Below are 25,805 nucleotides of genomic sequence, written 5' to 3' on the forward strand. Positions count from 1 at the left end.
GTAAATTTGTGAAATAAATCAATATCAGGTTAATTAATCCTCCTTAGTATTTTTGCTCTCTCATTTATTTAATGTCTAAACTGGGAATATTTGAAGAGTAAACCTAAGTAAGTCTATAGGTGGTAACAGCGAGGAACTTTGCATTAATATATTTGCTTCGAAGGTAAAGATCCTTATCTTTTAAACTTTTAAACTACTTTACATCACTGCTCCCATTTTTTATTTTGTCTAATTACATTTACGTAAAATACCTGTCCAAGGTGTTTGTGCCCAGAGAGTAAGTGCTCATTAGCCTCCCCTGTTGAACTTTATGTAACTGTCATAAGGAGACTTTCCCGGACTAAGTTTCCACTCAGAACAAAAAATTCTCCACATCTATGTCTAAATAGCGTTTCAACGCTTTTCAACATCATTGTAAGTTTCTCAGCTCAATTTAGTGATATTCTCTTTAGGTCTCGTCTTCATGACCTAAGTATGATTACAGTTGTAGGCACATACTGTTTTATCACCGATAACCTCTATGTTACTTCAATTCCAAAATACAAAATGTTTCAATACGTGTAAATATTAAATTCAAGCATAAAAATTCATATTCTCCTAAAGGTAATTTAAGGAATTGTTGAATATTTCATCCAGGTTTTGTAAGATAAAGATATGCTAATTTTCCTTACATACTTATAGAATTTTTCTTCTTCGCCCAATCATTTAGAAAACACAAAGGGGACAAAACACGTTATAATGGTTTTTTAATACATTCTTAACCTTGACACTATCCCGGGTTTTTAATGTATTTTATAATTGTTTCTTCTTATTCAACAGGTACTCATCAAAAGAGGTGAAAAAGTAAGAATGTCTAATGAGTAAAAAACAGAACTATATTTTCTCCATGTTTTGGGTATCAGCTATAGACATTTAGAACATATATATATTATATGTTTTGTAGTTATTCTTATTATTTATGCAATAATTCATGAGAGTTAAAACATAAAATTAAATTGTAAATTAAAAGTTAGGAAGAAATCTTAAAAAATCACGATTTCTGAAATCTTCCTAATGTGTCCATATATGCGAGGCATCATAGTTTTGGCCAGTTAGCAAGACTGCTCCCCTCCACAACCCACCAAAAATATTATGACAACATATTTTCTTTTTATTATTCGTATTTCACGATGGAAATAACGATGGAAATAAACTATGATCAATTGGCTTTATGTTTTTTAGCATTGTTACATCCTTACCTAAACTAACTTTTTAACTGAGAATAAAATCTATTTTGTTTTTCGTTTCTCCAGTTGGCGTTCTCCATATCCATTCTCTATGTTTGTTTTTGTGTAAAAGGTGTTCATGATTTTAAGATTGTTTCTTTCAGCAAAGTCTATAAGTAGAATAGCGACAAATACGTTACCGTTGCAACAATAAATGTGTGTAAAGATTATCTTTGGATAGGATCCTCTCTGCATCTTTAGTGTCAAGAAACGATTGCAGGAAGAAATGTATGTTTTTTTTTTTTTTTTTCTAAACACAAATTATTCCTATAAAGGAAAAATAGAATGAATTTTGAATTATAGTTATTAGGGATGTACATGAACAAGAATAAGAATGTAAAGAAGCTCTCCTTAAAAGGCAAAATCCCAAAGAGAAAAAGATTTTTTCAGCCATTTACGGGTTTAGAAATTGTGTAGCCTCTGATTATCAGAAATTTATGGTTATGTTATATGTGTAAAGAAAAGATCGTGCAAAATATATATGATTTGCCAAATTTTCATAGCTTCAAATTTACTTGAGCCTGTTGATAGATATCTATTACAGTCAAACAGCAAATATTCTTATCAGGTAAATTTTTCTTTCGGTTGATCCTTAGACTGTTTGGTGAATATAAAAATTTTTATTTCATATATAATTCCAATTTTTACATAATTTCTAATTACTGAGCACTTAACTCTCGAGCTGAGTCATACTAAAGAAACGTGAAAACTTAGCCCATCTTTTCCTCAAAGCGTTCAAAATATAGAATTTTCTTTGAATTTCTCAAATTTTCAAGATCATAAGTGGTGCCAGAGATCTATGTATGTTATATCAAAAGTGCCATTCAGACCAAACTGCAACCTTCAGAAACTATGACCGGCAGAAATGTTTAATAATTCTACAACAAATGGCAAAACTTGTCCATTAATTTGTTGAGTATGCTAGAAAAACCAGTTTAAAGGTTTCAAACTAACCACAGGTTCAAGCTATCCTACGGTAACTTGAAACTGGTTTCAGATTACATCGGGGGGGGGGGGTGATAATTTGAAACCGGTTTCAAGCTACCACCCCTGTTTTCAATTCACTCCCTCATCAAAATAGAACATGATTAATATGATAGCGCAAATATGTATCATGCATCTATTGCTGACTTCGCTGCAGTAGAAAGAGAGTTTATTTTCGTGTTTAGAATAGTGAATTATATGACACGTTAGAAGCCGCAAATTCTGTCATTTAAGGTTTTGTGATAGTGACGAGGTGAAGATTTATTTCATCTTAGGCTGCGTTTACACCAAGCGAATCGAATCGATTCAATTCATGAAGAATCATCCCAATTCATGATTCGTCATGATTCGCCACATTAAATTCAATAGAATCATTCACACCAAGCGAATCAAGTTAATTCAAATCATGGAGATTCATGGCGATTCAGAATCACTGATGCGCGCGGTCCCATTTTTTTATCAGTCAAGGCGAGTCAGCCGAGCAGGAAACATCATGCATGTGGAACTCCTCATCAGTTTAGTGCAAGGTCAACGTGCTATTTATGATCCTAGAGATCCTATGCACCGTAATCGTGATGTAATTGCTGCATTATGGACTGATATTGCTACAGAAATGAAATGCAAAGGTAAGTTTAACAGTTTTTATTTAACTATTATAGCTGCTATTACAGTAGAAATTACATGTACTGCACTGAACTATAGAAGGGATTGCTGTACTAGGAAATATTATTTTGCCTATTAAAGACAACAAAAAACCATTTTGAATATGGTTGGATACTTTTATTTCGCAACTGTAAGGCATATTGTCTACTTTTCAAATGTGATATAACGTAACTGCCAGCCAGCCAGGCACCAGGCAAAGTAGAGAGTGGGTGTAGGCTACATAGGGTGGCGTGTAGGCTACAGTTCCTATTATTAACAGTTGTCTATGATTTCGTTCACTAATGTTCACATAATGTTCTTCTAAAAGTAAATGGTAATATGACAGAATAGTAGGAATAACATAGCTGCCTATAATTATTTTAATATTATCCTGCGTATACAATACGTTAAACCTGACTAAAGAGTAGATGTGATATGGTAAAAACTGGTGTGGCCATCTCTTCTGCAATGAATATATACATCAGTGGATGTTTCTGTCCTGCCATTCGACAGCTCCACCTAGTGAGACAAAGTATTCTCTCAGAGTGTCGCGAATGGACAAAGCTTCTGCTGTAGGCCTTGTACTTCTTGTTGGTGACAGGCTCCTCATGTTTTGATGGTGGTCATCAATTGCATTATCATTATCACTACGAAAGTTCATGCTGTCTTCATGGTGAATGAAATTATGAAGCACACAGATACTTTTAACTATTGCTTCAGATACCTCAGTGCTTGTTTCCATTGATGTTTTCAGTACACCAAATTTCTGAGTTAGCATTCCGAAAGCACATTCTACAGTTCTCTTAGCTCTACTCATTCTATAGTTGAATACCTTTCTAGAGTAATTTAGGTCCTTTCGAGGATATGCCCTCATCATATTGGGCTTTAAAGGGAAAGCTTCATCTCCTATGAGATAGAATGGTATTTTGATATCAGTAGTAGGTATTTCACTAGGCTGTGGGATATCTAAATGACCAGAGAGAAATGACCTACCCATATTAGAGTTACTAAAGACTGCACTGTCACTGTTTCGCCCATATGCCCCAACATCAATCAGAGTAAAACAACGCTTGGCATCAGCAATAGCCATTAATACAATAGAGTGATACTGTTTATAATTATGGAAAACTGAGCCTGCATTAGGTGGGCATTTCTGGCGACAATGCTTGCCATCCACACTTCTAATACATTTTGGAACATTGCATTTATCGAAAAATGCTCTTGCTATCTCTTTCCACTGTTGATGATCAGGTACTGGCATATACTGTGGTTGTAATAGCTCCCATACGGCATCACTTGTTTCCTTGACAATGTTATGCACTGTAGTCTTCCCAGTGTGGAACTGGAACCCAAGGGAAGCAAAAGACTCTCAGGTAGCAACATGTCTGTAATAGAGAAAGAGAGAAACCCTCTATGAATAGGCCTTCTGTTTCCATGTTATTTTTCATCACTGCTGTTGTCATTAAAGTAATAATAACTACTATTATGACCATCCTTCTAATCACCATTATTATTTTTTCCACAGAATCCGATTGCAATAAAAAAGGGCATCAATTGAGGAGCAACTTTATGAGAGAAAAGAGGAAATATACTACTCATACATCTGGATCAGCTAGCATCAAAGCCAAGAAATGGGTATTCTACAATCCTATGGAATTCCTCATACCCTATGTGACACCACGAGCCACATCATGTAATGTACCAACACCCCCAAATGAGGACATAAATTCTGAATTTGATATGAATGATGCTGCCCCTGATGATACTTCATCAACTACTAATACCACGGATGCACCTGACAGTGTGCGTTCTGTACAAACAGCAGCCAATGTTGACGTCTGTGAAGGGGGAAGTACGAGTACGTCTACACCTGTTATCAAGCAGCCATCATCTACAGCAAAGAAGCATAATGCCAACAAAAGGCGTCGCTGCGAGCTTCCAAGTGGTGTAGATGGGCAAATCGTGGGGGAGTTGCGAAAGTTGTGAGAATAAGCAGTTTGTAAAAATGAAAATGAATTTGACCCAGATCGCCAGTTCCTGTTAAGTCTTCTCCCTCTTATGAAACCATAGTCACCTATCGACAGTATTGACATTAAAATGGAAATACATCAGGCCTTTCGTAGAAAACTCGCCAAGGACCAAAACTCTAGCTACGGTTACTGGACTGGCCAACACCAACATCCATCTAATACTACACCATCACTGTATGCTAGTGATAGCACTTCTTCTGAGTTCACTTATCTGTGAAAGGTATCTTTTAAGTTGGAGGATATAACAGTTTTTTCTAAGTTGGAGGACATTACAGTTTTTTTTTTTAAGTTGGAGGACATAACAGTTCTTTTTTAAGTTGGAGGACATAACAGTTTTTTTTTTTTTTTTTTTTTAAGTTGGAGGACATAACAGTTATGTCACACATTTAAAAAGCAGACAATACACCCTATAGTTGCCAAATAAAGATATGTAACCATATCCATAATGCTTTCTGTTGTAATTTTTTCAATATGCAGAATAATATTGCCTAGTACAGCAATTCCCTCTATATATCAGCGCAATACATGTAATTTCTAATTGTAACAGAAGCCTAAGAGGTAAATATAAACTGTTAAACCTACCTTCGCATCGATTTCTGTAGCAATATTGTATCCATAACCAGACATAAAGTATGTCTATATTTTTAATATAATTTACAGCTACCTTAAACACTCGATCAATCTATTAGTGGAATTATTTTAAATAATACACTTACCTTAGGAAAATGGCCAGTCTTTCTTCAGGTCGAATTGCAAGACGGTAATTGGTATTCTGCTTCTTGATGGAGGGTCCCATCAACTCAACCAAAATCTTAAATTGTTCTGTGGTCATCCTAAAGATCTCATAAAACTTCTCCGGATTATTGACCAAATCTGGGAACAAATGTCCAAAGCTCCCATATTCAGGTCTTCTGGAATTTATTGGATGCACCCATATTCGTTGCCTCCGTCTACGCCTTCTCAGCCACAGCAACAATGCTATTTCTGCAACAGCAAAGATGTCCATACTCCTCGAAGGCAGCCTTGGTACTGAATGATTTGTTAATCAGATTCAGTAGGTTGGAACTATACCGATTCAAAATGACTTGAGTCAAATGATTCTCCATGAATTGAATCGATTCGATTCGCTTGGTGTAAACGCAGCTTAGGTGTGCGTGTGATTTTCAGGAATAGTTTTTTGTCATTATCTCAAACAGATTTCATTCATTTGTTTCATGTGCATGCACTTCACGTGGTAATATATAATTCATGTAATTGGCAGGAAATTAATGTACTATAATTATCTTTGATTCATTTCATGTCCTTCTAACACTTTTTGTTCCATCGTGGCTCGCTGCCCTCGCAAAATTACCATCATATCACTGCTATGTTCTGGCAAGCAGTACATGATGAGCTGCGCTCGCAAGCCCATGGGTCATTATTTCGGGGACATATTTCTAAAACTTCTTATTAGTTTTGCTCAGGTGTGGCTCGCTGCACTGGCAAAATTAAAATGACATTACTGCTCTTTTGCTTTGGCAAATGGTACATGTTTAGCTGCACTTGCAAGCCCTAATTTGGGGAAATCTTTTTAAACTTTTAATGTGTTTTGCAAGCATGGTTTGCTCCAATAGCAAAATTAACATTACATCACTAATCCTATGTTCTGGTAAGCGGTACATGTTGAGCTGCGCTCGCAACCCCCGTTGGTCATTATTTCGGGGGCATTTTTAAAAATCTTTAAATGTTTTTTTTTCTCGACCATATCAAATGTGCTTTTATCCCTGTACTAGTATAATAATCGCAAAGAACAAATCAAAAAACGGATCAATACAGGTCATCAATAAATTATACCAGTAAATGAAACAGTACAAATATATACATGTAACCTAATTATCTTGTGTTGACCCTCATCAAAAGCGATTGATTAATATTTACAAATTATGAGATCCTGCACAAAAATGAAGAGGGTAGTTTGAAACCATGGTATGGTAGCTTGAAATTTGTTTCAAATTACCCCTGGGAACTAGCTTGAAACCAGTTTCAAGTCAATCCTCCTTGTCTGAAACCAATTTCAAATTACTGGGGGTTAAGATTTGGAGAGGGGTAGTTTGAAACCCGTACACCTGAAGTAATTATGTGAGTTTATCACCCGTTAGGAGAGAGAGAGAGAGAGAGAGAGAGAGAGAGAGAGAGAGAGAGAGAGAGAGAGAGAGAGAGAGAGAGAAAGAAAGAGAGAGAGAGAGAGAGATTTTATTATTTATGAAGATTCGGAACTTATGGACCATATTTCATCTTTGCAGAGTATTTACCAATATTTATAAGTTTACTTGGATATCTCGTTGTATATATATATATATATATATATATATATATATATATATATATATATATATATATAGAGAGAGAGAGAGAGAGAGAGAGAGAGAGAGAGAGAGAGAGAGAGAGAGAGAGAGAGAGAGAGAGAGAGAGAGAGAGAGAGATTTATCATTTATGAAGATTTCGAACTTATGGACCATATTTCATCTTCGCAGTGTATTTATCAATATTCATAAGTTTACTTGGATATCTTGTTGTAGAGAGAGAGAGAGAGAGAGAGAGAGAGAGAGAGAGAGAGAGAGAGAGAGAGAGAGAGAGAGAGAGAGAGAGAGAAATTTAGCATTTAGCATCAGTTAGCAAACTAGAAAAATCATGGTCCATATATCTTTTCAGTATATTTGACAGAGTTCATATAATTACTTTAAGAGAGAGAGAGAGAGAGAGAGAGAGAGAGAGAGAGAGAGAGAGAGAGAGAGAGAGAGAGAGAGAGAGAGAGAGAATTTTGTAGCAAAGTTTGAAAATTATAGGTAACACTTTTGTGGGCACTTATAGAAATAATAGAGATACGAAAAAACCCTCCTGATATGTTAACTTTGTGCCATTTCTAAGACGTTTTTACTTATGTAATTTTTTCAAAAAGTGCATTATGACATTGCAAAGTTTCATAAAAAAAAAAAGACTACGCTGGCTTTTCACCCAGCTTATAGAGAAACACTATGCCAGATAGTAGGTCCAATTTACTAAATCATTACAAACACAAACAGGACATTAAAGTGACAAGTAAACAGTTACTGACTTTTTAAGGTACCTTACATATATACAGATCAATAATGACAAACACTTAAACAGATATAAATTGACATGTTAGTATTTACTAACTTACATAACCACCACAACCACAAACAGAATATCAAGAAGACCTAATATTAGGCACTGACCTACTAAGGTACCTTACTCATATGCAAATCAATAGTGACAAACACAAAAGGACAAATGACTACAGGCTAGTAGTTACTAACTTACACCACAAATGCATACAGGACATCAAGATGACAATGCCTTAAATACTAAATTACTAAAACACAGATAAGGGATAAAAATATATATGTTTGGATATTAGAATATAAAAGTAAGAAAGGTCCTACAATATGGCTGGTTAGTGAAGTAAGATCAAATACTTAGCACTATTTGCCCTACTACTCCATTGGAGTTATGCGGGTGGGGGACTAGTGCAAGGACCAGCCTTACGATCTGAAAGGGATGGGAGGATGTAAAGCACTTCCTGGTGTCCGGCCACCAGAGAGCCTATGGGGATATACTGTAGTGTGCATCCAGTGAATAACATCCTTCTCAGAACAGAGTAGCAGGTCTGCCTTTTATGGATAAAATCGACACATGCAACTACTTGGTATTATACAGCTGGATGACATGTGGGATACTGGCTTTCTGTCACCTCTTTGGCATTGGCATAGGCTCTGTCTGACATCTTGCAACTTGCAAGATGTCAAGTCAAAGGATCTAGAAAACTTACAGTCTCTTGTACAATAACTAAGCATTACGTTTGCACAGGTTTAGATTGTATCCAAACAGTCTGATGTACCATCTTCTTGCCCATGTAGAGGTGTGTCAGTATATCCGACTTGTCTATGTCACCCATCTTCCCTTTGTACTCTTTCATGACATTAGGACAGAGAACCTGTACCTTCTTCTGCTTGTCATAACACTGAACAGACTTCATTGGTGCCATACCAGCATTTGATAAAAGGAAAGTAAAACACTATTAGATTTCTACTGCAAAGCAAGGATCTCATCAGAACAAAATGCCTCAGAGATGGGTGGTGGATAACCAATCCTGATGGTTCTCTCAGTGCCCACGTATCTGCAGCCAAACTTTTCCTTTAGGTACTCCACTAAACCAACACATGTGAACTACCTGTCTTAACAGTCACGAGGCAGTAATGGTTATGAAAACAAGGTTGAATATGCTAGAATTAAAAGAAAATTATATAAAACAGGAATGATAGTGGTAGGCTCTGTGTGTTGTGTAAGGAAGCAGAGGATGCTACCGAGCATATATTTAGCTGTAATGAGTTAAGAAAATTTAGAAACAATAACATAGAAATAAAGAATTTAGAAACACCAACTAAAGATGTAGCCCGTTATATTAGAAAGGCCCTGGAAGTTAGATGTAAAAGTATGCAAGCTGTGCTGTCTGTGCAGAATGTAACTAAGGATAATGAATTTTCTGCAGATTGCAGTACTTCACCCCTACTACACTTCTTATAGTGGTGTGCCCACAATCACAGTGTTGGGAGAGAGCAACGAGGAACCTGCAACCCTGGAAGCTATCATTAATAAACTCAAGAGATGGAAAGCTCTTGGATACAACGGATGTAATGCCGAGATGATTTTGGGCGAAATGAGGTGACTCTCAAAAGACTAACAAGATTATTTTGTAGAATGTGGCATGAAGAGCCAAACCCGATAAATGGGAGCCAGAAGTGTTGGCGAAAATGGCAAAAAAAAGAAATAGAGATCTGATTGATTGCAATAATTAAAGAGGCATCACACTTACGTCCGTCATCATGAAAATATACAGCATGCTCATTCTAAAGAGACAAGAGAGAAAAAATGATGAAAAACTGAGAAATGAACACTTTGGATGGCATTTGTGGACTATGAAAACCCTTTGATAGTGTTCACTGGCCAATTTTGGGGAGAATTCTCCGTTAGTATGGAGTTCCTCTTAAATATGCAAATTTCATTAAGTCTGTTCATGAGCATAGCAAGTGCAAAGTTACTGTTATTGGATTCCTATCAAATGAATTTCCAGTGAACAGCGGAGTACTACAAGGGAAGGTATGTTTTGTCACCTATGTCGTTTATCCTCTTCATGGATTTTGTAATGCATAGAACAGTTGGGGATGGTGGAGAAGGATTGGACTGGATTGTAACAGAAAATTAGCTGCCCTAAAATATGCCGATGACCCCGTCCTTATCAGCAGAACATCGTAGGACTTACAAAGCTTGCTAACCAGAATGCATGAAAGATCACATGAGGTAGGGCTCAAAATAAATAGAAGAAAGAAAAAGATGATGAGAACTGAATATGCAATGGAAAATGAAATATCATTGGAATGAGAAAGGATTAATGAAGTGAAACCATTTAAATATTTAGGAACTATCATCTCCAATACAGGGTCTTTAGAATTGGAGTTTAATGAAAGATTGAAAAAGCAATGTAGATAATGGCTAGGTTAAGTAAAATTTGTAAATCATGTCACCTGAAATTAGGCATAAAAATCAGGCTTTAAATCAGTTTAGTGTGATTAGTGTTACTATATGGACATGAGTCGTGGTATGACAATGAAACAAAGCAGATTTCATAGATTTGAGAACAAAGCCTCAGAAGAATATCGTATCGCGATTTAAATGACAAGAGAGGATAAGTTTATCAAGTTTTTTTTCATCATATTGCTGTTGTTCTTAAGAAAGAAGAGTGGGTCAAAAATTATGATAATGTTGTGTCCCATAGGAAAAATATGTAAATTATTTACTCATATATTGAAAAGCTAACCTGAAGGATACACACACACACATAAATATATATATATATATATATATATATATATATATATATATATATATATATATATATATATATATATATATATATATATATATATATATATATATATATATATAAAATTTTCTAAATAAATTAAACACAAAAGAAATTATATGATTTACACAGTAGGCTAAGTGTTAAAACCCATTAAGAAGGGTATATATATATATATATATATATATATATATATATATATATATATATATATATATATATGTATGTGTGTGTGTGTGTATATATTTATTCATATATATATATATATATATATATATATATATATATATATATATATATATATATATATATATATATATATATATATATTTATTTATATATATACATATATATGTATATATATATACATATATGTATATATATATACATATATATATATATATATATATATATATATATATATATATATATATATATATATATATATATATATATATAAGAGTACCTAGGTTTAAAGCATTCATCGCAATCTAGTCTCCAATTAGAATTCAATAATGTATTATTAATGTAGTTATAATTGATTTTATAGGTTTCGAGTATTTTATTATTATGACCTTTTATATAATGTCCACATGTCAGAAAATATTGATCTAGTCTTTTTTTATATGGCTCTATAATGTCTAATGTTAACAATATCCCTTTATCTATATCGATAGATATGACATTAAATGAAATCAAAACACCATCATCAATCCAAAGTATGTCTTTATTTTCAGATATTTTTCAATGTACCGTAATAAGTATATTTTTCCTACGCTATCATCATGATTAAACATATTGGCTAGAGATTTTTTGAAACTCATGCATTTGCGAATGTGAAACCTCCAATCGTAAAGGCTTTTTTGTTCTTGTTCATTTTCTTCCCATATAAAATGTTTTTTTTTTTTTTTTTTTTTTTTTTTTTTTTTTTTTTTTTTTTTTTTTTTTTTTTTTTTCACCGTAAGGGTACATTAAGGGCAAAACATTGTAAGAGACTGATTAATCAAGTTTATGGCAAAATTTAAATTAGAATGCTCCAATTTATACATTGGCACAATATTTCCTTCATGCGTATTACCGCTACAGGTTAAACAATATGTAATCAAGATAGCATCAATTCGAGATATTTTAAGTTTAAAGGTCTTCCACTTTCTTGGGTTAGAGTTCTCTTGCTTTAGAGTACACTCAGGCATACTATTCTATCTAATTCCTCTTCCTCTCGTTATGTTAAAGTTTTTCATAATCTATAAAGGAAATATTTATTTTCATGTTGTTACTGTTATTAGAATATTTTATTTTTCCCTTATTTTCCTTTCCTCACTGGGCTATTTTCCTTGTTGGGGCCCATGGGCTTATAGCATTCTGCTTTTCCAACTTGAATTGTAGCTTAGCAATTTAATGATAATAATGATAAAGGCCGCTCATGAATGGCGGAGGTAAGGGACAGTGACATTGCCCTATCAAGCAGGACAATGCCCTAGAGACTGACCATATACACATATGATTAGCACCCTAGCACCCTATCCACCTGAGCTAGGACCAATGAGGGCCAGGCAATGGCTGCTGATGGCTAAGCAGATAGACATATAGGCTCCCCCAAACTCACCATCCTTAGCTCTCAAGGATAGTGAGGTTGCAATGGCCAAAGAACCTAACGAGTTTGAGCGGGATTCGAACCCCAGTCTGGCGTTCATGAGTCAGAGACGTTACTACATCGGCCACGACACCCCTGTATTTGTAATTAAATTAATGATAATAGCTACCAATCCATGAAAAGTTACTATTTTATCTTATATGACAAATTTTTATTATTCACTAGAAGAGTTGGAGGACTCAGGCCTACATGGCTGAGGCCTACGAAGCGCAAAGCAGGAGAGGATGAATGGAGAAGTATTGAATTGAAAGCTTAAGATAGAGACGACTGGCGAAATCTAACCAAGGCCTTTTGCGTCAATAGTCGCAGGAGGAGATGAGGATACATATTAATAGCTTCATTTATTTCACACGAGTATTTAGAATTTAAATTTAATACTGTTTCCATGATAATTTTTCATATCAATATGCTGTCCGAGTCAAGCCAAGAGAAAATTTTAATATATTTTTAATTCTAGAAATTAAATTTTTCTATTTCCGCGTTAACAGATCTAATTATATCAAAATCCAATATATAAATTTTTTTCCAAAATCCAATATTTTAGACTTATAATGCTTGTTTCATGGCAGTAATAATGCTAGAAATGTGTCGAAATTTTCTCCTGTTGTTACCAAGTGATTTATAGCATTATTAGACAATCTGATGTATGTATCGATATGAATTTATAACCCATTTTTATGCCTTATTATAATTTCGATTTTTCTCTTCCAGAGATGAAGTGTTCAGTTTCATTTATAAATAAGTGTCAATAGTTTCACCATATACGGCTACGGATAAGGATAGGAAAGTGGGGAATATGGGGAAAGGAAGAGTACCTCTAGATACAATCCAGTTTATAGCCCGAAGGCAGGTACTCGGGATGGGAATGAATAAGGAAAAAGGGAGAAAGAGAAGTACAGGAGAAGAATAAAAGAGAGGGGCAGACCCTCATGCGATGTTAGATAGTATTAGAAGCAGTTTGAGAAAAGAAAAGACAGGCAAGGAGAGGAAAAGTTTTTTTGGTTCTATGTCTAGCCATTGCTACAGGAGTCTGCTCGTCTGACACCATTTGATGATTAAAAAAGGTTTGATTGTTCAAAAATTATGATGTTTATTCAGCATTTATTTCAGTATTAGGTGCTACTACAGGAATTTAATATTTAGTCATATCACAGTCTAATATAGCCTACATTTAGGCGATTGGTTATTGGATTTTAGGATATATCCATACAATCTTTTTAAAATATTCCATTGTTTCCACTAGCAGTAAATATAAACATTGAAAATTATTGTCATTAAACATTTCTATATCTGAAAAATATGTATGTCCTCTCTCTCTCTCTCTCTCTCTCTCTCTCTCTCTCTCTCTCTCTCTCTCTCTCTCTCTCTCTCTTATATATATATATATATATATATATATATATATATATATATATATATATATATATATGTGTGTGTGTGTGTGTGTGTGTGTGTGTGTGTGTGTGTGTGTGTGTGTGTGTGTGTGTGTGTAAAGAAGAACGAGTCTTCTTTTAATAAAAATGTTTATTTCCCAGGCTCTTGTAAATAAATTATATAATACTGGACAATATGAACTTGACTATCTAGCTAAACATAACATTGATAAAATACTTGAACACTGTTGCCAAATTATGTCTATAGACCCCAAAAAAATGTATTTCAAGATATAGCCTAATATCTAAGGGAAAAGAAGATACTGAAAAAAAGACGCTCCGATAAACATATCGGGTGTATTAGGTTTACCAGGAACAGGTTTTTTTTTTTTCTTTTTTTTTTTTTTGTTAAATACTATTCATGCGTATTATGAAATTCAAAAAATGTGAAATAAAACGGCCTATTAGTAACCAAATTTGGGTTGTGGCTCCTACAAATTATGTTGCTCTTCAACAAAATGAGGTAACTTTAAATAGACCCATTCAAAAAAAAAATAATAATAATAATAAAAAATAAAAAAATAAACAAATAAAAGTAAAAATTCAAGTCTTAAATGTAAATAATTACAAACTGGATGAAACCTTTAATCGAAAATTATCGGCGAAAAACGTAACGATGAGTAGTTTGAATGATCAATCTGTAAATGATCTTATAGCATATATAAAGCCCTTATGTAGCCTAATGTTGGAAAATTAACAAAAAAAAAAATTTTTATGTATCAAAAACATGAAAGATATATAGATTTAGTTGATGACGAATCAATGATTTCCTCGGGATCAGTTTCTCTTGGACCAAATCAATAGCCACTCGTATCACCGGAACTTGACTTGAAAATTTATTTTGATATAGATTGAATGAGGTAAAGAATTAAAAAAAAAAAAAGTGATTTATCACTTAGATACAAAGAAATTTTAATAAATTTCTTAACAATAAAAAACATTTTACACGCGGATGATAATTTATTGAAATAGGTTAATCGTTTTCTTGACGATCTAATAATAATTGGAGCTTCTTTACAAGATTATAATGATGAAAAGCTGGTATTACTGTACTTCAGTCAGGGTGACCTTTCTTGGTAAGTACTAACTTGACCCCAAAGAAAAACGCCCGTTTCCTTTGAAAATTACATTTATTTTTTGTCGCATATATATATATATATATATATATATATATATATATATATATATATATATATATATATATATATATATATATATGTGTGTGTGTGTGTGTGTGTGTGTGTGTGTGTGTGTGTGGTACTTTCCTATTATTGCCCCACCACTAATTTGCGATATAGCCCCAATAGTTTGTTGAGTGTAGTTGGAAAAGTGTATGGTAGAGTACTGATTAATAGGATTAAGGATAAAACAGAGAATGCAATCTTGGAAGTACAGGGTGGTTTTAGAAGAGGTAGGGGTTGTATGAATCAGATTTTTACAGTTAGGCAGATATGCGAGAAATATTTAGCAAAAGGTAAGGAGGTGTATGTTGCGTTTATGGATCTGGAGAAAGCATATGATAGAGTTGATAGGGAAGCAATGTGGAATGTGATGAGGTTATATGGAGTTGGTGGAAGGTTGTTGCAAGCAGTGAAAAGTTTCTACAAAGGTAGTAAAGCATGTGTTAGAATAGGAAATGAAGTGAGCGATTGGTTTCCGGTGAGAGTGGGGCTGAGACAGGGATGTGTGATGTCGCCGTGGTTGTTTAACTTGTATGTTGATGGAGTGGTGAGAGAGGTGAATGCTCGAGTGCTTGGACGAGGATTAAAACTGGTAGGCGAGAATGATCATGAATGGGAGGTAAATCAGTTGTTGTTTGCGGATGATACTGTACTGGTAGCAGACACAGAAGAGAAGCTTGACCGACTAGTGACAGAATTTGGAAGGGTGTGTGAGAGAAGGAAGTTGAGAGTTAATGTGGGTAAGAGTAAGGTTATGAGATGTACGAGAAGGGAAGGTGGTGCAAGGTTGAGTGTCATGTTGAATGGAGAGTTATTTGGGGAGGTGGATCAGTTTAAGTACTTGGGGTCTGTTGTTGCAGAAAATGGTGGAGTGGAAGCAGATGTACGTCAGAGAGTCAATGAAGGTTGCAAAGTGTTGGGGGCAGTTAAGGGAGTAGTAAAAAATAGAGGGTTGGGCATGAATGTGAAGAGAGTTCTATATGAGAAAGCGATTGTACCAACTGTGATGTATGGATCGGAGTTGTGGGGAATGAAAGTGATGGAGAGACAGAAATTGAATGTGTTTGAGATGAAGTGTCTGAGGAGTATGGCTGGTGTATCTCGAGTTGATAGGGTTAGGAACGAAGTGGTGAGGGTGAGAACGGGTGTAAGAAATGAGTTAGTGGCTAGAGTGGATATGAATGTGTTGAGGTGGTTTGGCCATGTTGAGAGAATGGAAAATGGCTGTCTGCTAAAGAAGGTGATGAATGCAAGAGTTGATGGGAGAAGTACAAGAGGAAGGCCAAGGTTTGGGTGGATGGATGGTGTGAAGAAAGCTCTGGGTGATAGGAGGATAGATGTGAGAGAGGCAAGAGAGCGTGCTAGAAATAGGAATGAATGGCGAGCGATTGTGACACAGTTCCGGTAGGCCCTGCTGCTTCCTCCGGTGCCTTAGATGACCGCGGAGGTAGCAGCAGTAGGGGACTCAGCAGTATGAAGCTTCATCTGTGGTGGAAATGTGGGAGGTTGGGCTGTGGCACTCTAGCAGTACCAGCTGAACTCGGCTGAGTCCCTGGTTAGGCTGGAAGAACGTAGAGAGTAGAGGTCCCCTTTTTTGTTTTGTTTCTTGTTGATGTCGGCTACCCCCCAAAAATTGGGCGAAGTGCCTTTGGTATATGTATGTATGTATGTACTATAACCTATCCAACCCTAACCTAACCTTACCTATACACTAATTACCGATATAACCCCAATACTATTTTTTTTTGTTATTGCACGACCACTAATTTCCTGATATTATTATATTGGGGTTATATTGGAAATTAGTGGTGGCGCAATAACAGGAAAGTACCATAGGCTATATATATAAATATGTATATATATATATATATATATATATATATATATATATATATATATATATATATATATATATATATATATATATATATATATATATCCACTGATAATGGGGGACCCCAGTGGGAACTCGGGGTTATGGGTGGGATTAACATACTGGGGAAACGGCATATAATGGTGAAACAAACCTCTTCTTCTCAATACATTATGTTCTTGGGCATATAATAAAACCATATAAAACTGCATAAATTATCTATATCCTATACTAACCGTATATTTTTCATTAATTTGTTGACATCCTACGGGTCGGTTGTATCCGCTCCCGTTCAACCCCTCCCTATTTTCTCCCACGTCATGCAAGTATTTTTACCCGTGACATTCAGATATTCTACCAAAGACTATACACTGAAGGAGGATAGGAAGGCTCAAAATAGAATTTTAATACACTAGCTGGCAACTCCAAAGTGAACACAATAGTTTGACCGCTCAGTATTTAGATGGCGTTGTAGGTATATCGTTTGTCGTCTGTTTGTTGATGTTCAGAATTTAACAGTTGACACAAACGAAATCATGGCGCCAACAGTGAATAAGTCACACAGTGTGTTTTTTGCAATAAACGAAAAGAAACCGATCCTCATTAGGTGTTTTACAGGTTACCTAAGGACAAAGAACGGTGAGTACTAACAGTATAATACATGAAATATGTGCTACTCATGAGTAAGTCCCATTGATATTGGATATAAGATTAAGGCTAGGCATACAGGCATACGCAATACACTTTTCTCATTTTTTTTTTTTATTTAGTTATAGACTCGAGCTATTGAAATAATGTATTTCTAAGGAGCTGAAATATTTGGCGTTAGGAACATGTTTAGTGGTATGTAGGCTATTATATTTAACTTTGATTTAACTTGTAAGTGTATGAATATTTCAGCACGTTTGCACACCTGAGTAGCCTATCATTACAGGAGTATACTGCTTCAACATATCAATTTGTTAGTGTTCCTTGTCTTCTTATTTTTTTTTCTATTTCCTAAATAAAGACTAACATTTTACATTGTTTGCAAACTGTATTTGTATTTTCATAAATAGTGAATGTGTGTTTACTGTCTGTGCTTTCTGTTTTGCATACTTGCTTTATCTTATACTTGCATGATGTATTCAATTCATGAAGAAATCCTTTCTTTTAGAATTATGTTTTCTCATATTTATAATTATATTAGAGTTTATTTGCATGTAATTCCTGACACAATTTTAGCTTGCTTGTATGTTATTTTTTTTTTTTTTTTTTACAATTTTCATATGCGCATTATTATTTACTGTTATTTTTTCCCATGTATAATTTATTAAAGTTCCTTTGATGTGATTTATCTCTCATTTTTGGTTGGCTTGTATGCTAGCCTACGTTATTTCTATTTCCATCTCCTTTTGATTATTTTTATGTGATTCAATTTAGTGAGTTATTTTATTACTTTTGTTTGTATATCTATACATTTATTAGTTTATATTATTAAAGAGTATACATGAGTGCATCATGCATTTCCATTTCAATAAAAAAAATACAATTGTGTTTTATGTACACCTAATATCATTCTACAATGGCCTATAAACTGTAATCAAATGTATGCCTAGGCCTACACATCACATATGACTAAGTTTAACAAGTTAGATATACAGTATGTATTGCTTTATTCGAACGTGATATGGTATAGTATATTTAAAAGGATTCTAATATATAATACTTGAAATTGCAAGAAAATCAATTAATTATAATAGACATAGCTATTAAGTTTCTGAAAAAAAAAAGCAGACTGAGAAACACAAGGATATGTAGCCTATTCCTAATCTATAATTGTACCTATTTGTAAAATTACAGTTTAGTTATCTAAAATTTAGGAACATCATAAATATAAGAATAAAATATACAGACGTAGTAATGTAAATTATGAATATGTCGCAAATTTACAATCGAACTCCATCCTATATTCCCGTAAGGATTACGGCTCTGAATGTTTAACCGCTCACTCAATAGATGAAGCCATTCGTTTCGGATGGGAGTATCTGGCATCTTTTCATAGCACACTCATTTGAGTGCTATTAGACTCAGCCTTCCTATCTTCCTTCAGTATATAGTCTTTGGTTTGACCGCTCAGTATTCAGATGGCGTTGTAGGTATGTGGCGTGTCGTTTGTTTATATTCAGAATATGACAGTTGACACAAACGAAATCATGGCGCCAACAGTAAATAATTCACACAGTATAACAGTATAATACATGCAGTATGTGCTGCTAATGAGTAAGCCCCACTGATATTGGATATAAGAGTAAGGCAAGGCACCCACAGTAAATCTGTTTTGTTTTTAATTTGTTTTTTAAAGTTTAGTGGGTAACTTTGACTTCGTCACCCTCAAGCCATCAATCCAGCAGTGTTGTGCCAATTCAGGAGTGTTAAGAGAATAAAAAAATTGTTGGTTTAGAAAGTAAAAGTGTTCAAGGTATGTCAACGAAAGTATAGCCCACAAGATTAGAAAAAACTTCAAAATTCCTAGCCTAACCAAAACTAATTAGTATCACAGCAAACATGCCGATAGATGTCCAGAGGTTAGACAGATTGAGTATCTGTGAGGGTAAACCATCCAAAAAAGTGGAGAAGTACTGTAGTTTCCAAATTTATGTAGAAGCCCTAGAGAAAATGGATAAAAGCAGCAGAAATCATTGTATTTGTTTACAAGAGCACGCTCTCCGTTAACTTCAAAATTATGCAGTCCTGCAGCTTTCCTTTTCTTGTACAGTAATTAGAAGGTTCTTTAAATGCTGGGAAAGCAAAAAATGGAAAGATATGTTGAGCAAGGGGGGAGGGGTTATTGAAAAAATACTAGCTTGGTTTGTTGATTAAACGATTTGGAACCGACATATTCAATTAAACAGAAGTTCATGATGCCAGCGTACATTTGATATACTGTATATTCAAAATATATACTAAATTAAAAATAGAGTGATTACTCAAGTGTCACTATTTGTGAATAGTATATTTCATGGACAGTTTTGAGAAATCACTCCATTTTTAATTTAGTATATTTTCTAAATATATATCAAATGTACGCTGGCATCACAAACTTCTATATATGCACGCTGGCATCACGAATTCTGTTAGGTTGACTATGTTAACGATGTGAGTTCCTGGTCATTTAGTAAGGAAACCAAGATAGGTTTTTTTTTTTTTTTTATAACCCCTCCCCCCTTACTCAATATATCTTACCCTTTTTTGCTTTCCCACTATTTAAAGAACCTTCTAATTACTGTACAAGAAGAGGAAAGCTGCAAGACTGCATAATTTGGGAGTAAATGGAGAGCGTGGTCTTGTAAATAAATACCCAAGTCTAAACGAGTAGTCGAGTCACAGCCAAGGAAATACGTTTGGCTGTAGCTCCGAAAATGGCCATAGGAATTTTTCAAAAATAATCTCAATGTGATTCCCACAAAAAGCTACCTTACATTATTTAATTTAACCTAACCCAACCTAACTGAAAAATTTTTCTTCACTCTTCTTTCATTCATATTTTTGACACTCGCCTAATAATACTGTGGCTACCCCTTAAATGTTCTCTCCTACATTAAATTTTCTTTATCGAAATATCGGGAGAACTATTCTAAATCAAATAAACTTGTTGACAATAGCGTGTGCCATGATCGTGACGTCACAGCGTAGATACACACAGCAAAGGCCTTACCCCGGCATATGTTGGTTCTTTCCTAAAACTACGTGGGTCGAGATAAATATTAAACTGATTTTGAATTAATTCTAATACTGCTGAATTGAAAACAGCTTTTATTTCTCAGTACCAATTAAGTTCTGTTAATTTTAAGATGTTTGCCCATTGCACCAGCCTATTGCTAATTCTCATTTTAACTATTAATTCTTAGCAAGCCAGAATAGGTAGGATTATTGTATGTTTAAACTCCCTTGGAGCAGTAAGATTTCTCTAAAGTATTTAGTACAAAATCCTGCCTCCTATGCACTCCATGCAACAATATATTGCCCTGTCCAAAAGTCCCGATATGGCACCTCAACTGGATTACCTTGCACACTATAACCCTCACCTGTTTGGAAAGGTGAAGCAAGGTGATCCCTCTCAACTTTAACCTCAGCCCATTTGTTCGGAAGTCGCCGTGACCAACTGACCTGCTCGTCAGTTAATCTGTGCACCTCTGGCTCACCCACCCCTCCCTCTTCCAAAACTCAACCCACAGAGGAGTCCTGCCGGTTGGAGAAATAGAGGAGAAGAAGAGCCTGGTAAACCTTACTTGCCAAATTGAGAATTTTAGGGGTAAGCCAGTCAAAGAGTACAAAGTGACAAGGTCAGCAGCCTATTAAGGGCAAAGGACTGTCTTCCAAGGAGTGCAGGTACCATATTGTGGCCACTTAGTTATTCCCTCATTTTTTAGTTTATCTTAAACTAATTTTAACTTGATAGGGCATTCTGGCTATTACATAATTCGGACTGTGTGCGGTGGGATTGTGTGTATATATTTTTTCGATAATTTTGCTTTTGACAACTAGCACATCCTCTGGGTCATATGGGCCATGTGTCCATCCCAATTTTGATTATTAATTATTGCAGACCACGTGTCTAACCAACCATTTTACATTATTTTGAATTGCTTTTTTTTTTTTTTTACCACATTTTTGTGTTTGTTAAGATGTCCGTTTTCTTTGAATGTAAATTTGTGAAATAAATCAATATTAGGTTAATTAAACCTCCTTCATATTATTGCTCCCTTATTTATTTCAATGTGCAAATTATGAATATTTAATCACGGGACAGAATACCCAATATTTGAAAGGAGTAAGCCTAAGTAAGTCTACAAGTGGTTTCAGCGAGGAGCTTTATATTAATATATCTGCTTTGAAGGTAAAGATCCATATCTTTAAACTTTTAAACTGTACTTTACATCACTTCTCCCATTTTTGTTATTGTCCCTATAATTACATTAATGTAAGATACCTGTCCAACATCTCACTGGGGTCACTGGGATGAAATCGAAACAGAGCCTGAGAAGGCAAGATGACTATAGACCTGACAAAGCTAGAGTAGGCCTTTAAATTACTTTTATGTTCACGTGTGGAGTTCTCCGGCCTCTGGACAGTAAAATTTCCCCCTTTAGTATTTACAGTGATGGTTAGGGAACTGCGTCAGTAAAGTTATTAGCCAGGGTGTTTGTGTCCCGAGTGTAAGCGCTCATTATCCTCCCCTGATGATCTTTGTGTAACTGATGTAGGGAGCCTTTCCCGGACTAAGTTCCCACCCAAACATTTAAATAAAATAAAAAATTTCTCCACACTAACCTAACCTAACCCAACCTAACCTAACTCAACCTAACCTAACCTAACTTTTGAAGTGATACGTTCGAGTGATTGGATTTTCTCTGCAACATGCTATAAGTCAAAACTATAGCACAGTAGAATGTTTTTATTGGGCCCAAGCCATGTCGTCCTGATGGAAGGTTCCTTCAGTAGCTTCCCAAGGGTACACATGACTACAGTAGACATTCCCAGAGAACCAAACTAAAGGTTTCACAGAATTCCAACTTCTGGCGCGAGCACCCATAAGGTTTCCCTTTAGAATATCGTATATCAACAGGGGATGCATGCTTGACACGCCACATAGCTATCTGCACCCCACATAGCGTCCACGCTTCGAGGGGAGGAGCCGTTATAAAGATCTCCTCCTCCGTTACTGTTTTGGTACTAGTCGACGTCAACATCTGGTCGCCATCTTGGATGACGCCGCCAAAGCGCGCCATCGTCATTCCTTCTTACGTAGCTTATATGACCAGGTGCTTTTTCCCAGTTGTTCGCTAAGTAATTCATCATGTCACAATCTTCTGCCTCGCCTTCTGGAAAGTTGAGTACCATATTCTTGTATTGTATAAATAAGCTCCAGCCGTAAAGTACCGCCTTTTTATCTTAAAATACCGTGTTTTGTGGCGGAGCTGTGCCTTGACCGGAGGCGTCATGTTGGACGCGGTTGTTCGCCTCGCATGCTTTATTTAGTTAGCCAGAACAACTCTTCCCGGTCTTATAACTAATTATCAGCATTAGTTATTTAGTCTTCATTGCTAGGAATTGGTTATATTATGCCGATAGTATCCTTTTCGGCGAGCATAGGTAGCCGATCGTAGGCTAGGGTTCTAGCCTAGCCCCCAGACTTGATAGCCTGTGTGGTTTTTGTTTACTCCCATGCATGATATAATAAGTGTTCCTCATTTTATTTTATGAAATGGAGATTTTAGGCATTTATACATATAAGATTCAGTGATTGCACATATGTTTTCGCCTTCGAGGAAGTATACAAAGGGTCTCGGTGATCTTGGTAGTCGACTCCCTTGCCCCTCACCTAATGTAGTGCCGTGTATACTTCCTATCCTCCCCAGTTACCTTACCTAAGGTATCTCCTCCTTCTGAGGTAGCCTAGGCTATATCCTAGCCCTCCTTACCTCGAATCGTATTCAAGTGAGGTTAGGCTAGGGTTTTCTTTCCCCACTCCTAGCGATAGTACATAAGCTTTGAGTTTGGGACAGAACCTCAGAGTAACTGTCGCTCGCCCCGAGCTCCTTCTCTAGGTGAATGAACTCTCCTTTTGGGGCCTTGCTGGTTGGCGAAGGTGGAAGGTCTCTGCCTTTCCCCCTAGTCCACACTTGGTAGGGTTTTGACCCTTTCCTCCCTGTGGCCTAGCGACCTGTTCTACACCTGCCTTCCCTGGTTCGGGACTCGCTTCCCTAGCCTAGGTTAGGCAGGCCAAGGAATTCTGTTTCTTTATAGTTTAGGACAGTACAATAGTGCTGTACCTTCTCTGAACTAATCTACCCTAGGCTGGAGAATGAAGTCTCCTACACCTGGGATAGGGCTGGTTCCGGAACAGAATCATCCTCCCCCCCCCCCCCCCCCGGGGGGGCGTTGGTGAAGGCTACGCTTTCCCCCACGCTCCCCCTCAGGACCCTCGCCCCTCCCCCCTCTTTCCTTTGGTGTTGGCCTTGCCATCACACCCCTGTCCGCCGTCCTAAAACTCCACCGTGTGCCGGTGGGTTGTGGGTTCAGCTTGGTCCATTCGTGGGCGAGTCCGAGCTGCTTCGCTTCCAGCATATAGTTGAAGTATGGGATAGCCTAAGTGGTCGGTCTGCCGGCATGGGACCTCCCTATCTTAGAGTGTTCTCCGGTCCTCCCTTGGGCTGCTGACTGCCGGCTCTGTTGCGGCTGGATGAAAGTTTGTCCCCTTCTCTTTTATTTGAACACTCCTTCTGGAGGAAGACGAGGTCAGGGTAACGAATTACCCTTCCTTTTCTCTTCCCCTACCCTTTCTCTCTTCCCCTACCCTTTCTCTCTACCTATCAGTGCTGGTCCACTGCCGCTACCCTGCCGGCAACAGCTGTCAGGGTACCCTAGTATCCACTCTGTCTCATTGATTGACGGAAGTGCTGGAATACCTTCGCCGGTTGCATGCCAACTGCCGGGAGTCCGCCGGATGCCGGAAATCTGCCATCACCTTGAAGCTCCTATTCTCTCTGCCACATAGACTGATGACAGGGAGGGGGTTCTCACCCTCGACGGAGATTCGCCGGAGCCTGGTGCGCTTCCGGCATGTCGCCACGCTGCCGGCGCCACCTAATCATATTATTTCAGTGGACCGTCACGCTCTCCTACCGGCCTGGTGCCGGTGGCGACTATTGTATCACTACATATGATAGCCGGTATGTCTATGGTACAGTGCTTATCCTAGACGAAAATCTACAGTATGATGTATAATTATGCAGTAAAATATTTCCAGCATACTCTGTGCATCCATGCGCAGTCCTTTGTCGGGACCCACCTGATTAGGGAGGGGTTACTTCACCCCCCTTTTCTTATCCTAAACTGAATGAACTTAGTTTCCCCCCCTTCTCACTATGATTAATTCTCCAGAGGAAGCCTAAGCTGTGCTTTATCCATTGTGCGTATCTCTTCCATTTCTTAGGCTTTTTCAGAGCCCCTAGAATTAGTCTTAGTGTGGGGTCACCGCAATTGGCTGGGTGGGATGCACATGTATGTGTCTTTTCTACTTCTTTTTCAGCTTACTATCCTAAGCTTACACATGAAAAGGAATTTTATTTTAAGGTAAAATAACTTTAATGCTAATCTAAGATTACTTTAAGTCTTTACTTTAAGTCATTGTATATGACTTCCACAGACTCATTCCCCCTTTCTTTTACAGGAGGAGTATGTCCGGTGTGAGAGCGCCTTCTGCAACGTTCGGTGTCCGGACTTCTACGGCCACCTGGCGTGCCGAACCCACGCCAGCTGTTCTGTTACCAAGGGAACTCTTCAGTATTTGGACCCGCATGTCTGCACTGTCTGCAAGGACCTGCTCCACGAAGCGTTCAAGGACCCTCCCTCTGTGGAGGCCAAGGATGTTGCCCGAGAGAAACTGCGCAAATGGGTGCGTGGTTTCCAGAAGAATGCCACAGGGCCCTATCTCCCGAGTGAGAAGATGAGAGCTTTGCTCTCTCCAAAGGCATCTGCGGATGCTGTCATCCCAAAGGCCGAGATCCCCTGCGTCCAGCTGACGGTGGAACCTGACGTTTCGGACGCACTGCAAGACTTCCATCTTGACGAGGTGGAACAGATGTCGAAGTTATCAGCCACCACCGAAAGGACCCTGATGGCCGAGGGTCAAGAAGAGGAGGAACAGGTGGAGGTTCCGGACTCCGAGGGCGAGATCGCCCGCACCCCCTCTCTCACTTCTGTTGCTGTAACGGAACCCATCCCCTCCACTTCGTCGACGCCTACCCCTACTCCGTTGCTTCTGGAGAACCAGGACAG

The sequence above is a fragment of the Palaemon carinicauda genome, chromosome 13 (assembly GCF_036898095.1).
Source record: "Palaemon carinicauda isolate YSFRI2023 chromosome 13, ASM3689809v2, whole genome shotgun sequence".
NCBI lineage: Eukaryota > Metazoa > Arthropoda > Malacostraca > Decapoda > Palaemonidae > Palaemon > Palaemon carinicauda.